We start from the raw sequence: 13,095 nt of genomic DNA, 5'->3' as shown, positions 1-13,095 counted from the left end.
AAGACAGCTGCTAATTTTCTCCTTTGACCTTTGGCTCCCGCTGGTATTTCATACAAACGCTGATTTATGGAGGAGCCTAACAGCTCACTGCTACTGGAGGGATTACCGTAAGAGAAAGAGGGAGAGGAGGGGAGAGAGAGAAAAAAAGAAGCTGACCCCCAGGACTCACAGTATCTCAATTCATTCATTTCATCTTTTTGTTTCTATCTCTGTCCTCTTTGCTTTATATGTCCTTCGCCTCACTCCCATATATCTCTTTGTCGATTTTCCTTTGTTTCTGTCTGTATGCCCTGGTGGACTTCCAACTCTTTATCTTTTTCCATCTTTATTTGCAGTCTGGTTCTGTTTGTCCTTCATCATATCCACCCTTCCTCCCCCACCTCTTGTGTTCTTTTTATAAATCAACAGTGAAATAAGCATTCACAGCACATTAGGTATAGGTGTGAGGCTCGTCTGTGCTGTGTCACACTCTTTTCTGAGATTACCATTAAAAAACTGGCCGTCCGAAAACAAGCCCAGACATCCCGACGCCCTGTGGTGCAGAAATGAGAAAGATGACACCCTTTTCTGAACGGAAGCTCCCTCTCATCCTCCGTGCAGTGTCCAGTTGTGAATATGAATCCGCGTTGCGTTCCAGCGCTTTAGCTGCAGGGAGATCCCATCAAAGTCAGTTTCATGCAAATCCCATGTATGGATGGCTCCTGTGTAAGGAGGCCCTGAAATGCCTCTGGGGCAGCGGGGACCCAGGAAATGTAGATCCTGCTGCACATTCCCTTTTTCCCCTTCTGTCTCTCCACCATTGCCCCTCTATTGTTCTCTCAGTTTGCCGAAGGGGAGAGAGAGAATCACTGGAAAACCCCACTTCAAACATTCATGCTGAATATTAGCTTGGAAATCAAAGAATGACTTGTTCCTGTTTTGCATTCAGTGGAGTCATTACGTCCCTCTAAGATAAACACGTATTAGAGCTGCTGTAAGTGATTTATTTTTATGTCACATCATAGTGTTTGGTCTGTAGTCCATGTCTCTCCTCCCTCTGCCCACGCAGTTTAAGAGAAAATAATTTTTTCTGGTATCCCTGCCCACTTTATCCAATCCAGAGAACTCCATAAAGAGGCAGTCCTGTCTAGGGATGTGCCAAAATATCAATACTACAATATATCGCGATATTTCGTCTTGAGGTACGTTATCGATACACTGGTTCCAAATATCGATATTTAAAAATGTTAAAAAAAATGAGAAATAAATAAAAAATATGTATTTATTTTTGGCCCACCACCACCACCCCTCTTCGGAGGACAGCTTTACAGCTTTTACAACCAAATAAAATTTAAAAAAGGGTTTAAGTAGCTCTGAAACCCACACATATAGATATTTAATGATAGTTGTAGTCAGTGTGTGTGTTAAGAAGAGACACTGTGCAATATTCTCTTTGTTTACTTGGCTGTCATTCATGTGAAATTGATTGACAATGTTTTGTAATTCCTGTGAAATGGATTCAGTGCAGTCAATAAATTCTGAATTTATTCAGTGACACAGATATCGTGATGTATCGTGGATAAAATTTCTTGCAATATATCGATTATCGCAGAATCGCTGTATTGTGACATTATCGTTATCGTGGGCAAAATATCGTGATAGTATCGTATCGCGAGGTACCTGGTGATACCCAGCACTAGTCCTGTCTGCCTGTGAACGTGCAGAGAGCAGGATCCTCTTGTTTGCCGCTATGTCTGCTATAACAGCTGAGTGTTTATGTGACACAGAGAGGAGGGAGCCATGTAATGGTATAAGGATATTTATCATTCTATTTATCAGCATAGATACATCATTTTGTAACAGGTTGTTAACAATGACTTAACATTTCTGAGCATCAGATAAGTGTATCTTGGTTAAAGCTAGTGCCGTCTAACCAGAATGAATATGCTGTTACACACTTTACCCTCAACTATTTTATTCTAACCATCTGCATCCTTTGTTAAAGATGCAACAGACACCGTTTTCCCCATCCTCTTTCCAAGTGCTATTATTGTTGGTGCCACAAGAAACTCTAATCATTTTTCTTGTTTTTGATGGTGACCGGCTGAGATTGATATGTCATTGTTGTTTGATTGATTTTGAAGTCTGTGGCAACAAACAAATAAGCACTTTTAGTGGACATAAGCAGCAGGAAGAGAAGAGCCATGGGTTGCTGACCAAACACTCATTTCCACTAAAGGACTTTCAGTATATAGTACCCCTTAAATCCTACATAACCACTGTCAAATTCAGCTATACGCCGGATCTACTTTGTCTTTCCACTACAGACAGTACCAATAAATGTAGACGTGGTTGTTACCAGCCGGCTTTGGGGTAACCGCTCTGACTTTTCCTACAGTAGGAAAACAACAAGGGAGACTGATCTTAAAGAGGTCATATTGTGCCAATTTTGAGGTTCATACTTTCATTTGGGTGATTTGATTGTATTAGAATAGGTTTACGTACTTTAATTTTCAAAAAACACATTATTTTTTCTCATGTGATGCATTGCTGCAGCAAAACCCTTTCACACTGTTTCTTGAACGCACCGCTTTAGCTACGGCATGAAACATCTCACCAGTGTTCAATCTTTGGTGAGAGTTGCACATGCGCATTACTTAATAGGAAGGATGTAACCAATCAGAGGCAGAGTTGGATGGGTCATGTGGAGCAAGGTAGTGTGATCTAAAATAACGCTGCTACAGTTGCATGTATGTCTGCTGACTGACTACAGTGTATATACTGTATTTTATCATATATATACATTTATAGATTTATATAACGGCTGTTACATAGTGATGCTCATTAGTTATGGAAGAAAGGGCTTGACTCCAAACCAGGCATTTCAGGCAAGCAGGAGCAGTGTTTTCTGTGGGAGAGAGTAACTCCCTTTGCTGTGGACTTTGGGCTCTTTCACTTTGCAGGCCTGTTACATGCACAACAATGCTATATAGCACAATAAAGGAAAGGCAAAAACCCTCTTTAACTCTTGAGAAGCTGCTAGATTTCTGTAACTGACACACTGTGACCGAGGGTGTTTTCACATATAGTCCTGTTTGAATGAACCCAGTTCCCTTGAAGCGGACCAAAAAGTGGACCAACAGAAAAGGGACACAGTTCTCTTTCTATTCCAGCTCTTATGGGGCCTCAGTCCTATTTCTGTTCACACTATAGCTCCTATAGCTGCTGGAGACCTTTACTGCTTTGAGTTATGTGTATTTTTAATGATGGCTACTGCTATACTTGTCTTATCCACACCAGCTGTTCAGATTTACTTTAAATGTATGTTTTAGATGAATGTATATTTCATTTCGAATATTAAAATATAAAAACACCACATTATGTTAAACGGTAATTTCAAGGGATATATTTGAATTCAAGCACATTCCTAACCTTGAAAACCATTAAAATTAAGCACTTTTCCAAAATCTCAACACAGATGTTTACAAGATGTTTTTCACAGATCTCTTTAAATTCAAGATAACAACTTACTTGATGCGATTAACATTTTAAAATAAAAAGACTGCATGCCATTTATCTTATCTGCCAGTTATGTTTCATATTGTATTCCAGTGCACAAGGGACACCAGTGAATGATCTCGCCCACAGTAAACAGAGCAAAACACTGAACATAGTGCCTCAATTTTTCATTCAAACTAGAATTGGCTTCGAATGAAGATTCCAAATTTAATTGGTATCCAAGTATCGTGATAGTATTTTAACAGTTAAGATGCTGGGCAGCTAGGTTGGAAACAAAGATATAATGGAGAACCCACCAGCAACATCTGTTCATTTCGACAATGGGCTCTTGTCAGGAAAAGACACTTGGTTGTCAATCTGCACCGTGTCACTGTGTCACAATACCATTTCAAAAGCACCAGCTTTTCTGGGGGAAACCCTGAAGAGAGACGGAGCAGCATATTGTGTTACACACTAATCTGGGCCTACAATAATGTGTAGGGTGGCCTTTAGTGCCATAAATGTATATTGGCAGAAGTTGTGGCACCGCTAATGTTAAGGCTGATGACTCAGTTACCATATTTGTAATCACATGACCTGAATGATGTCATGCCAGTAGGCAGAAAAGCTGTTGCCACCTGCTGCAATGTGTGGTTTAAGAAGGTTATACCAAGAAGAAAACCAGAGATCATTTTGCGATGGATTCACACCAGCCGTGACGCCCATCAAAATGTTCACGCTCTGACCCATGACTACTCAGTAGTTGGTACTACATTATGACATACAGTACTCAGTAGTCATGGGTCAGGCTGCACCCGTTTTCACACTCAGCTTTTGTTTTTATCTCAACTACACACCTGACGTAAGGTTTATGACTGCATCATGCATGGTTTCTGTCATCAGACAGACAGACAGACAGACATATAAACACCCGGCAAAATTCTCAAAATTGCTTCTGTGTTAGTTCCCACTACAATAGGTGACAACAGGATCATATTGTGCCATTGTGACACACACACAGAGTCACAAACTGAAAAACATTACTAGCCGGTTGCTGCCGGTAACTTTTGTAATAGCAATAGATGGAATGCCTCGGTGACATTGAGGTATGCTAGTTGAAAGAATGATTTATTGCTCCCATACAAACAAATTCCTCCAACAGTCAGTTTTCCGAGGCAAAACGTAGCAGTAACATACAAAATAAATAATACCAGGAAGTGAAAGAGTCACAACAAGAAGAGCCAGACACAACAAGCATGACACGACTTGGAGGCAGATGTGCAGCACGCTGAACGAATTAAAAATCAGATTGGATGCAACTACTCTACGGGCAGAGAGAAAAAGAACTGTTTTCCTGAGACTTTCCAAAAGCTGGCTAACAGAGGGCCAGAACCGTGTCGTTAACACACTGAAGCTCTGTCAGCGAACAGGAGAAAAGTTTAAAGGACAGTGGCAGACTCACTCTGCACTGGTCTGCTACATCTCCTGCTCTTTGACTTTCACATTGCAGGAAAGTCACTAACTCATTAGCACAATTTGGTTCACTCATATAACCATAACTGTTTCCAGACGGGGGAATTTTCACAAATACTAATCATAACAACAAATATCATGATATTCATAGGGAATTTAATTTCTGGTGGGAATTTGTTCTCTAAGATAAAAGAGGCAGTGTGTTGACCCCCAAATGAATAAGATAAATACAAATGATTTAATGTTACTGTTACTAACAACCTCAACACATTATAACCAGTATATTAGGGTAATGACAGTGTGCCAAAATTAATCTTTGCGGCTATGCTCTCTCACTGCATGGTTTCTACTGTATCTCTCTCTCTCTCCCTCCACCTTTTGTTCTCACCCTCTGGGTTTCATTCAGAGTTCAAGCAGGTCATTAGCAGAGTGATTACAGTGGGAGAGAGGGCAACCATTAAGAAATGCAAGTGTGTGCGTGAGTGTGTGTGTGCATGTGCACATGTGCCAGCCTGTGATCACCATGTGAATGTGTGCACGCATGTGTGTGCCTAACTGTGATCCTAGTGTGTGTAGCATGTGTGTGTGTATGTGTGTGTGTGTGTGTGTGTGTGTATCAATCACTCCAGTGTGGGTGACGACGAGGAGCTGTTTGTCTTTCTCATAAAAGGGAAAGGGATCAAAAGGGCTGGTCTACCAGCTGGACCTTCAATCACACTGGGACAACATGACTTTAGAGCCCTGGGCAGCTGGAGCTCTGGGGACTAATGGCGTGTGTGTGTGTGTGTGTGTGTGTGTGTGTGTGTGTCTTAAACCCTTTTAATCAGGGCCCCTGCACATTTTCCATCTCCAAAATTCATGTTCATCATATACTTTAAAGTTTAGATTTGTAGTTTTTGCCATCATTTTTGTCAGTTATGATTTCAGTTACCAAAGCAATTGCTGAGATCTGGTGACGCGGCCAGTTAATGGTTTTGTCTGACCAGCAGCGGAAGAAGTATACAGATCCTTTACTTAAACTTACAAAAGATACTTTTTTTTGCCTTGACTTATCATTCTGAAGTCAATACTGATCACACAGAGAAATGGCAGTAGAAAAATGACACCATCCATGTGTGGATTGGTTCCCTGTAAATCTTGCTCTTGGTATTGCGGTTCTGTCTGCCACAGGGCTCGTTTGTTCCCGTAAAAATGGAGGTCGAATTACGGCACAAAGGAAGCCAGTCTGCCATTGCATTGCAAAACAGGAAGCGGCATTGTTTTCCCTGGTTGCCCTCCTCAGGTAACTGGAAGTAGTACTGCAAAATAAAAAGAACATCGCTGATGGAGGAGGTAAAGAAGGTGAAGAGGGAGAGTAATAGAAACCGAGGTAAAACAAAAGGGAACAGATGGGCAGTCACGCGATGGACAATCCCCTGTTGATATGTGTTTCCCCTTAACACCGGTTCATGAGATGGTACGTAACTTTCTACTAGATCAGTAAGTTTCAAAACCTGCATACTCATTAATAAAACTGGGTGTTTTCCTCTGCCTTTTCATAGCACTGACATCAGGGTTTCTTGTTTTTTGCTTTGGACAGACAGTAGCCAGGCTGCTAGTGGTAGGCATGTTTCGATAAAGTAGAAACCCCATAGTCTAAAACTAGTAGTGGTAGTAAAACTAATCCAATAGAAGTCCAGAATTTTAAAGCCACTGTAGTCCCCATTTCATCATAGTTAATAAATGTAGAATTTTGGATACTTTACACTGGGCAGATTTGTAGTATTGCGCAATACTTTCCACTGAAATGTAGAGAAATAGAAATATAAAGCCGGGTAGAATGGAAATTGAAGTACATACGAAAGTACAGTGTTCGCTTACATTTACATAGTGTGGCTACATTCCACCACTGCTGACCAGCTGTTCTCAGACCTGAAGACGTCATTTACTATCACATATACGTCAAAGAAAAGCATCATCCTCACTATGAGAAGCTGGAATCAGTACGTTTCTGACCTTTTGCTTCAAAAAACTACTGAAATGATTCACCGGTTTTCAAAATAGCTGCGCATGAATTTTCTCTTCGTCAACAAGTTGTTGCAGCTGTCGGTCAAAGTTAGACAGGAAGTCTGGGTGGATGTTTACGATGGACGGGTTTGTAATCATTTTAATTCCATTCTTATTTCATACTGTTTTGTGTCTTTCAAATAGGTATGCTGAACCTGGGAGGTTGTCATGATATAACCTGTGTGCCGACCCGACAATTTGTGATTATTGCTCAAACGTGCCCGTATCACAGCACAAATCCTGGTCGTTACAATGTTGTTGCAAGCCAAAACTGTGGAGAAGTAGACCCAAGTTGAAATAAGTGGAATCATCCTTTTATCACAGATTCTGTATAGTGCTTGAAGAATGGAGTGACAACGCAGATGATTTGTGTGAAAGCCGGCCTGACATTATATTGCAATCGAATTACGACAAACTGATCACCAAACCTTCAACTACGATCTTCTCGGTGCACCTTAAAACCATGAACATGCACTCACCCACTGCTGCATGTAAGCTCTTCTCTTATGATGCGTCCTCCACAGTGTCCTTCGCCACCTGTCCGGAACAAACACGAAAGCGTTATTTTTTACAAGTGAACATATACGAACAGCTACATACGAACAAACTACAAATTTCAAGTCCTCTCAGGTTTTTATAACTTTCAGCAAGTTGTATCATCGTCTTGTGCCAGCAAAGGTTGCTCCCACGCTCAAGCTCATTTGTTGCTGGCTCTGCAGTGCACCCAGTGAACTGAGGGATAATCTGTGATAAGGCACAGACTTGGTGGTGTTTAAGAAAATATTACTATCTGCATGTTGTCAAATGAATGGGAATGCACAAGCTACTGTGACCGGAGTTCAGCAGCTACACAGACGAGGTGAAAGCTCAAAATCCTTGCACATTCTTGCCAAGACATTCCACAGACATAACTGAATATATTTCCTTTCAAAGCCCTCTCCGAGCGCCAAAGCTCCAAAATGTCACCCTACTTGCTTTTCTGCTCTATATAAATCACCTCCCCGCTTCACAAAAGAGAGAGGATATCAACTGGGTGTGTGTAAGTGCGTGTATGTGGGAGTGTGCGAGAGTGTGTGTGTATGTGTGTGCATACGTCTAGGCGGAAAGATCAAGGCTGCAGGAGAGGCATGTCTGCAGAGTTTTAAGATCTGAACATCCCTGTTGTGCCTGTCATGTTGACAGTTTTCAACTGAGAGCCTTGTCCAGGCCGTCCCTTATTCTAAGTAGATCATTTGGATTTTTGGTAAAGCTTTGTGTGAGACATTTAGTGAACGTTCATTAAACCACTGTGGTCTCCCCAAGTGGTGAATAACACACCATCGTCTCGAGTCATCTGGCACGTTATCACGATGCTTTTTTCTTTTTTTTTTCATGAAGCCCTTTGCATTTCAGTTCAGGGAGCGAGCGTCATAGAGAAAAACTGTGTGATGACGTAGTGTCAAGAGCAAGAAAGGGTCCAGGCTGGAGTGGAGAGACACACCAACAGGACCTTCAGTAGACTGGTGTTTGTGTCGCGTGTGAAACTGAAAGTCGCCCACGTACCTCCGTGAGATTACTTACATAACATATTTAACCTACATCATGTATGTAAACTAAGCTAACTCATTTGAACCCAAGTCAGGATCGTCACCTAAACCTCACTAAGTAGTTTTGGTGCCTAAAGCCAAACCAAACAACGGCCATCTCGCCACGTAAAATGACGACGGAGGGTCACCTGTCCTTTCCTGCACATCCAGAGCTCATAAATGTCCAAACACAGTTGTACAAAAAAAAAGGAAAAACACGCACAATATCTGCATTACCATTATTGTTTTATCCTCCTCACACAAATAGTCAGGAGAATTCAAATTTCAGCTCGACCTTCACTTGATAGAGATCAAATATAACCCTAACATCTGAATTTATTCCCGTCTATTTCCTTTTCAGCAGATTGGTGTCAACTGGAAAATTCCAAACGTGTGTCAGTACCAACATCAGGACATGTCTGAGGTGTAGCTGACTGAGCTAATGAGTAAAGTATGCTCGAGGAGGGAACTACAAAGGCAAAACCGACTAATTGTTGGGACACCTGTGTCTGTCTGTTAGGGCCTGTGGCTTACTCAAGGCAACATAACCTGTTGAGGATGCGAGGCGTGGGCGCATCAGTTTATCCATCTCTTTGTATATGTGTGTCGTGACATCACCGAGTGTGTCCCGAGTCAGTTAAACACTCAGCGGGTAAACAGGTTGTGAGACAAGGTTTCAAAACCGCACATCAAAGGAGGAGGTGTGTTACAAATGAGGTGAATTACAGTGTAGGAAGGAGATAACCGGTGTGGCGACTGCGCTCCTGCCAAGAGCCTTTCTTATAAACTCCTTCAAAGGCTGAGGAGAGGTTGACGCAACATCTAAATATGTTCCACGGTGTGTTTAGAAGCCGCTCTGTTGATACCTTGTATGTCCAGTTTTAGTGGAGGATTGAGGGATTATAATATATCTTCTGTGGATTTAGGAAAAAAAAGTTTCAAGTCAAGACTCAGACAAACCTTTTCAAAGCCGGTTGTGTAATTTTCAAAAGTGCATGGTCACCAAAGCAAAACTCAGAATAGTGAGAAGCTGGTGGAAGGTTTTTGACCTCGCAGCAGCGATAGCTAAACGCATGGAAGCAGCTTGGGAATGGTTTCAGACACATTCTTTAGCCTTTTTTTAGGCGCTTTGGAATCCGAACGATATTTCAGTCAAAAGGCGAGAGCAAAAGCCTGTGGTTGTGTGGGTGAAATTCGGATACCGTCCAATGTTCAAAGCCTTGAAATACATATGCCACACAATGTTAAAGCATTCCTTTTCACAATTTACAATGCATAAACATGATGGTTTACAGAGGCCCAGGGTGATTATTTGCACAGAGGTCTAGTTTCAGCTATTTCAGGCTTTCTTGAGGCCGCCCCACGATGCCGCCCCACAAAGTGATTCTTGAAAAGTGTTAAACCACGGGCCCCCCAGCCTCGGTGAACACAAAACACTGACTGTTTAGACTTCAGATATCCAACACAGATTGTCCAGACGGCACCAACTACAAACAGAAACTCACACCTGTATGAAGAGACAATAAACAATTTGGCCGTTTTTACTGTTCTATATCGTCCGCTCTTCTAACATGACAGCATTTCACACATTTCTGATTTTTATGAATGAGAGAGGCCTGCTTAATATATAAAAGGTGAGCACCTGACAGCAATAAGATGCTCCTCACAAAAGGGATGACATGCAAATGGCACTCTCTGTAAGGTAATGTCTGACAAGTTGCACTTTAAAACTCGACTTGCTCTGGGTCATGTATTCATGGCAATCGTCTCTCTGCACGTACGGAACATGAACTTACTGTCAGCAGCTCTGATAGCACAAGAGAGAATGCACCAATTTCTCATTTTTCAAAAGTTGTGAAAAAAAAAAAAAAAACCTAAGCAGAGCAGCATCTCCACAAGGGCCCCACTGATGTATCATGAAAGACTGTGACTTCTCAGTTTGCATTTGATACGGTGTCTTTTTAGCAGCCACGCGAGAAAGCCAGTTATGGGAAAACTGCAAAAGGGAGAGACAGGACGAGCTCCTGGGCCTTCAGAAGTCTTGTCAAAAGCCTTTCCTTGCTATGCTTTGTCCCACCGATATTCATCTTGCCAGTTGAAAAGTGGAGACGGCAAAAACTTCGGGCTTGAAAAGAACTTTTCAACTTCTAAGAGACACCTAGCAACAGGACTGAGTGTTTGAAAAAAAAGGGGAAAAAAAATAAAAAATCTGAAACAGTAGGAATGGAAGGGACTTCCAGACTGAGAGGCATGTTAAAGAATCAGATACCGCGTTTGGAAAACGTAGCAAAGATGAATATGGCATTGTACTCCAGTGAAAAGAGGAACCAGGCACATACAGAGTGTGTTCTGGCTTGCTTTGTGTGCCCACATCCATAAAATCAATTTCACGTATCACAGTAAACATATACTTAAGCTTTCTTTATATTCTCAGTGTGACTGGGCCCGAGTGTGTGTGCATGCACCAGACAGACAGAGATAGAGACAATAGAAAGAGAGAGATTGTGTGTGTGTGTGTGTGTGTGTGTGTGTGTGTGTGTGTGTGGTGATGGGCATATGTTTATGTATTAGCTACAACCATCAGTAACACCTTGTTAGACAGAATTCTCCTCAGAACTGTCGTCCTGTGGCGCGCCGTTAAAAGAAAAGTTTAATAAAGTTTGATCACCATTTATTTCATCTCGGAGATCAGTGGGGCCTTTCAAAATTTGCAGCGCAGAAAACTTTCGCTCCACATCCTTTTGCCTCAACCCGGCTCGTCTCTCAAAAGAAAGCTGACTTCATCACCGCACCTCGAGAGTTTGACGAAAATGAACGCTAAGCTCTTGAATCCTTTCTTTCTTTCGCTCAATGGCAAAATGAATAAATGATACTCCTCCCTTTAATCGACGCACTCAGCGATAACAAAGAGACTTTGAGACACTTTGAGGACACCTAACGATCAGAAGCATCAGGAGGTGCTCTTCGTTTTCGTTGACGGACAGGCAGATCAAAAAGCAAGCCCCTTAAACGCTTCTACCCACTTTAGAATAATCTCGCTTCTTCCCTCTCTCAAGCACAAAGTGGGAAGAGAGAATGATCGTTTCATCTTTACTCTTCTCTCCAGTTTCAAAGTTATTTTGCCCGTGATAAAGCGCTCTGTATTGACGACTTCGAAGGTGCCTTGTCGCTTGAAAGAAGTGACATTTTATCTATATATAGTGTTAGAGTGTGCTTCAATTTAACTTCGTCTGGCGCAGAGCGTGTCTAGCGTTGATGTGGCTGACAGCTGCTTCTTGAAAGACACGGGGAAAGTACTGAAGATTCAAATGAAGTTTTGCCATGACGACAGGGGCTTGATGTATGCTAATCAATCGATGGGGTAGAAAATATGCATGCTGGTGGGGAGAGAAAAAGGGAAAAAAGTGTGAGTGACAGAAACTTGTCAGACGGCACTCACCGAGATATCAAAAAGTCACAAAGTTTGCGTCGCCACACAAGAGCCCAAATCGCATGTGGTATATGCTACAAAAGGTTCGACTTGAAACGCACTGCATTTGATATAAAGGAAAAGAAATTGGGACAATTCTCCATATGCTGTGGCAGCAAGAAAGACTCTTCTTTTTTTTTTTTTTTGACGAGGGAGGGGGGGCAGGCTTTGTCTCTGTGACACCTACGGTGAATTCCTGAGAAAATTCTCCGTCTAGGTCTGTCGAAGCCTCTTCCATCGTTCAAAGGACACGGGCCATAGGATGTTGAATTTACATCACAAAAGAGCCTGAACTGTCTCGGGGAAGTGAAAGTATAACAGATGATCAAAAAGACACATCGCATCAAATATATCAAACATCAGTATCTAATAGAGCGGATTGTGAAAGATGGACGAGACGTCTGCTGTAAAAGAGCTAAAAATATGATTTCTCTCTATCAGACCTGTTTAGGAGCTCAGTAATATCGCAGCCAGATGCTTGCGAGTTTACCACCGTGAAGCCGCTCTCCAGGCTACCTGACGTGGAGATCTTGGGTAAAAAAAAAAAAAAAACCCCACAACATCTGAGCTGCTGCTGTTCATTTTTTTTACCTTTTCGCCCAGCATAAGCATGAGCTTTTCATAACGCAGTGAGAAATCCATTCCAGATGTGGATCCCAGCGGAATTCCAGGAAACACACGTTGTCTGCACCGATCCACATGTACGCCTCATACGTGTCAGAAACAACAGGTAAAGACGACTGAGACAGCAACGCCAGACGCTGCGTATCGAAGGCAAAGACGCCACTCTTGACTTGCTCGCTTCGTCTCTCAAGTGTGGATTTGTCAAAGTATTTCTGGGCTCGACTCTGCGTGGAGGGTCTTAATTGCGTGTTGTTAAGCCACTACATGTGAAGATTTAATCGCCCGCCTCTGTGTTAACCAGAGGAGACCCACATCATTAAGACAAAACAAACATGGGAGTGTCATAAAAAAACGTAAGGGCTGTACCCAGGAACGTCAGAGCCACGGCCCCTCTCTCAAACTCAACAACGATAAATCCTCACATACTAACAGTCGTGCTCA

The 13,095-nt window shown here is 42.1% G+C and overlaps 1 protein-coding gene across 2 annotated transcripts in view; it reads right to left on the bottom strand.

Annotated features, from left to right (window-relative positions):
* Nucleotides 1-13,095, bottom strand: part of LOC115586804 (axin-2-like) — a 55,569-nt gene that overhangs the window by 29,243 nt on the left and 13,231 nt on the right. For both annotated transcript variants that reach the window (XM_030426184.1, XM_030426193.1), the window contains exon 3: nt 7,476-7,533. The gene's annotated coding sequence lies outside the window, so the exon portion shown is untranslated. The remainder of the gene's footprint in view (nt 1-7,475; nt 7,534-13,095) is intronic.

Source organism: Sparus aurata, chromosome 1, assembly GCF_900880675.1.
Source record: "Sparus aurata chromosome 1, fSpaAur1.1, whole genome shotgun sequence".
Classification (NCBI taxonomy): Eukaryota; Metazoa; Chordata; class Actinopteri; order Spariformes; family Sparidae; genus Sparus; species Sparus aurata.
The sequence above is the reverse complement of the archived record's forward strand: the minus strand, read 5'-3'. Positions and strand labels throughout refer to the sequence as shown.